The 4,736-nt window shown below is 43.7% G+C and overlaps 1 pseudogene; it reads left to right on the top strand.

Moving 5' to 3' along the window:
* The first annotated feature begins 207 nt into the window (after positions 1 to 207).
* On the top strand, positions 208 to 1,721 carry LOC122177197 (annotated as a pseudogene).
* Positions 1,722 to 4,736: the final 3,015 nt, after the last annotated feature.

Here is a 4,736-nt window from a genome sequence, read left to right as displayed (position 1 = left end):
AGGTGTGGTGTTTGCAGTTTTTTTTTTTAGCCTTTTGTCTTTGTGTGCTCCCCTCAGCAAAAGGGAGGCTGATTGGAGCATTTGCATTTGTTTAGGTGTGGTGTATCTCCCTGCTAAGGAGTAACTGAGCTTTTGAATATGTGTACCTCCTCCTTCCTTAGTGTAGATCTTTCATTGTGTTAAGAAATGAGTAACAGCATTGCCAGTATGAAAAGTGAAGATGTATTATTTGATCTTTTAGAAAAACATGGTGCTCGACCCTCTTTATCAGGTATGGATTGGGCACCACAGAACTCGTATAATTTGCAGTGTTTCGGACCGTACTAGTATCCTGCAAAAGAATGCTCGTACTCGAGCTGGAAAAGGAAAGTTGTTTGTTCGTGCCGTACTCAGGGCTGTTTTAAAAGCTGTCGTGGAGTTCCGAAATGAAAAGCATTCGGCAGAACTCCAAACCATAGAAGCACTACAGGAATCAGTTAGAGTTACACAAGAATTCGTAAAAACTCTGCAGAACCAAATAGTTAATCTCAAGGAACAATTAGAAAGAGAGAAAAGTAATTCGGCTTTGTTGCAGATGGCTTTCAAGGAACTGTTAACATCTAAGGATACTAGCGATACTGTCACCCATAGTTTGCCTCAAGAAAAAAACTTTTCCTCAGGAGGAACTACAAGAAATAAAGAAAAGACTAAACAAATTAGAAGCCCCAGTAGCCCCATTGCGTCCCTTGATAAAAACCGAATATACCTTCAATAACAATGAGGATCTAGATTCTCAAATGAATGTTAAGGAAATTCCGTTCTTGGCCACTGAGCTAGAAAAATTGAAAAGGGACTTTAGCCGCTCTCCAAAGGAATCAGAGACAGAATGTGTATGGAGGGTCAGTCTCACTGGTGGTGACCAGATTTGGTTAACAGAAACGGATGCAGAAGGTTATTGGGGACCAGGAGTATTTTTAACTACCGGTAATAATCGTGCTCCCTGGTCATTAACACAAAGGGCTGCCTATTGGGCAGATGGTCTCAACCCTTTAGAACGGGGAGACTCTCTTGCCATTACTGGAACAACTGACCAATTAGTAGAGAGCGTTGAAAAGGCTGCTTGTCTCCAACTGATGTGTGATAGAAAGCTGCAGCCACATCATGAATCATCCATGATGATGCCCGTTGATCCTGAGAGAATGACCCCTTTAATTAGAGGGCTTCTGGAATCACTGAAACCCATAGGCATACAATTACAAGCAAGGATACAAGCTATGTCACAGGGAGAAAGAACCTGGGCAGTGTTAGAAGAAACTGTGATCCCCAACCATCTGCAGTCAGGATGAAAAGTATGGACGTGGGGATAGGTAGCCCAAGAGTTAATTAACTATGGAAGAAAATATGGGCCGGTGGTTTCTTTTCCCAGTAAATCTGAGCCAAGAGGTGTAAGGTTTGCAGCCAGTCTTGCCCCCAGGCCACCTAGTCCAAAACTCAGTGGGTCTGGAAAGGCCTCATTGCCAGTAAAAATCGGTAGGCATAATATCTTCCATAAACGTAATGGACTTTGGACTCTAGGCTGGAAAAAGGGTATTCCACGAAATTTGATGGATGGATTGACAACAGATAGGTTAGAGAAATTAGTTAAATGGTGGCCAGAACAAAAGCTCGAGAATCTTGAGGAAAGCAAAACCCAGGTCCTAGGGCCTCTCCCAGGGAACCTGACCGGCTATCCAAGCCATTAGAAAACTGATGTCTCCACCCCTCCCAAGTGAGCGGGGTGGGGGCGGTGAAGGGTAGATGCATTAGAAAGATGACAACAAAGGGAAACACTTATCTCCCGGGCCAGCCTGTGTCAATTGGCTCAGCTAACCTGAGGCTGGTTTCCCTAACCTTAATGGGATACCTTAACAAATATCCTTGGAAGGCCAAAGACACCCCGAAGAAGGAATATAAAATTAACACTTGCTGTATCATTCCCTCATTTTTTAACCATATTAACAAAGCCCCCAAAAAAGGGCAAGTTGGTGTCTCATTTTATTTTACAGGTCCTGTGGACCTTGACTGAACACAGAAAGGACTCTAATGTTTTGTGACAGAAACATTGAAAATTTGATCATGTTAGAATACTGAATATACCTCTTGATTACATTTTGTATTTTGGTTGCAAAAGTACTATGTTTTGTGTTGTTGTGGGTGGTAATGTTGTATCTCTGTTATATTTATTTGTTATTGGTTATTGCCAAATGTATGGTTGTCTCTTTTCACTTTCTACTTTTTATTCATCATGTAACATTCATGTCACCACTCCCGAGGTATCACCGAGTGGTGTCTGTGGCAAGTTGATATTGTGTGCTGCTGCAACTCTTATGTTTGTTAATTGTATGGTTCTGTGTTTTATAAAATGTGTTGTATCACCTATGTAGTTTGTAACCTCCTCTACTGATGAGGAAGTCAAGCACATCAGGGCCCAGCCTGAGAAATCATTTGTAATGATTATATTATATATATTTGATTCCTTGCCCCCTTCCCTCCTTTACCTTTATGCTTGCTATCCTTTTCTCACCATTGTGGATCATTTGTGTCCCATTTTAAAGCAACCTTTGAGTCACGGGGTGGTGTAAGATATTATTCTGTTACCGTCTGTATCTCAAAGCTTGCTGGGGACACAGATGGACTTGTTCAAGTACAGACAAGTCCCGAGCAAAGATTGTGAAATCCTTTGTCTGAAGGACACAGATGGACAAGGCCAGGGGCAACGAGAGCGAGATGAACTGCAGCTAAATAGCTGAGAAGTGCTCCTTTGTGTGGACTTATCTCAGGATGATGGCCATCTCAGAGGGTACTCAATGACTCTTGCTCAAGGCCCATCCTTGTCATGTAGGCAAGAGAACAAGGAGGATAAAAGAGGAACCGAAAACCATGAGGGCAGGATTCCTGACTATCAATTCCTTATGAAGTGATACCTGCATGCTGACAGATTCTTCTGGGCCTGCAACCTGAGCGCTGCTGCTTCCTCAAAGATTGGCTCTGCGACTGCCTCCGCTACCTGCTTGCTGCCCAAGGCCGGCCACACTGCTTCTCCCCGCCCCCCACTGCTTCTGCCTTGCACCTTCAAACGTCATGACACGGGACCGCTGCTGGATCCTGGCGGTGACTAACCCCGCTTTACACAATTCTTGCTTCTTTCCCATCTTTTCTATCACCCTCCTTCCCTTCCCTGTCTCCCTGATTTTGTAATAAACTGGTTGGACCAACATATGAACCACTGTTTCTTAATCTCATGCCGAGTATACAGATATTAAAAGAACCTCATCTCCCTCCTATAAATTGGAGCAGGACAACTACTAAGGAAAATTGAGCATATTTACACTATGCAACAGATACTGTTGAACTACTGTACTTGACAAATAAACTTCAAGTCCATTGCTTTGTTCAAAACGTTTTAGTACAATATTATCCTTGCATGTATTTCCTTACTCAGCACTGGTATAGGCACACCTGGAGTACTGTATAGAGTTCTGCCCCCCCCCAGAACAAGAGGGATATGAATGCATTTGAGACAGTCCAGCAAAGAGCCACTAAGATAATTAGGAACTGTAGCATCTTTTCTATGACGAAAAGCTGAGAGAGACGAGACTGTCGTCTAGAGAAAATAAATCTGAGGGGAGTCTCATAAATACAAGTGTGCCTAAAAGGAATATACAGTGGGATGGGACCAGGCTCTTTTGTGATGCATATTGACAGAACAAGAAGCAATGGGCACAAACTTAAGTGCAGAAGTATGTGTCTGAACATAAGAAACAAGTCCTTTTTTTCCACAGTGGTTCTGGAGCACTGGTAAACGTTGCCCAGAGAGGCTATGAAACCTCCCTCCTTGGAGGCATTTAAAAAACATGGGCCTGGGCAACCTGCTCTTGGTGTCCCAGCTTGTGAGAATCCTTCTTTGTTTTTTGGCTCAAAGCTTGCTTCCTGAGGTATTCTTGTGATAAGACTCTGAGTGATTTGTTGAGGAGGCAACTGATGGGTGCTAACTGTGTGACAATCGATATCGCTTTGGGAACATTTGAAAGCCCCTTTCTCCAGAGCTGCTTGTTCTGTAGAAGAGCGGATGAGAGTACTCAGCAGTGTTTACTGGCGGAAGATCTGGCCTGTGACTAAACCACTCCATCTAGGTGTGAGAAAATTGGGGAACGATACCATCGTGTTCTGTGAGAAACAGGATGCAGATGGGCATCCCTGCTCCCTCTTATCTGCTGGCAAGGCCCGGAAGATGGGAACAAAGGAGTTTCTGCTGAGATCCCAGAGCCAGAAGCTGCCACTAAAAGGACAACTGACTCAACCACTCTGAAACTATTGAAAAGGGGCCATCATCACTATGGTCATCATCATCCTTCATCGTCGCCGTCAATAGAACAACTCTGCCTGACAACCCACCATTACTGAAGATCAAAGACTGAACTATGAACCTCGCCGGATCCATGGTGGTGACTGTGTCCCTCTTGCTGCCTATAAAGACTCCTTGCTTCTTTTCTATCTTTTCTATCACCTTCCTTCCCTTCCCCATTACCCTAATTCATAATAGTGTCCGTCCTCCCCTTCCCCATTTCCCCTGATTAAGATTTGTAATAAACTGGTCGGACCAACATTTGAACCGTTGTTTCTTAATCTCACGCTGGGTATATAGATAATAAAAGAACCTCCTCTCCCTCCTATAAATTGGAGCGAGACACAGCTTGAGTAGGAAGTTGGGTAAGATG

This window comes from Lagopus leucura, unplaced genomic scaffold (genome assembly GCF_019238085.1).
Source record: "Lagopus leucura isolate 7727_CA_CO unplaced genomic scaffold, USGS_WTPT01 Super-Scaffold_100001, whole genome shotgun sequence".
NCBI classification, from domain to species: Eukaryota; Metazoa; Chordata; class Aves; order Galliformes; family Phasianidae; genus Lagopus; species Lagopus leucura.
The sequence above is the reverse complement of the archived record's forward strand: the minus strand, read 5'-3'. Positions and strand labels throughout refer to the sequence as shown.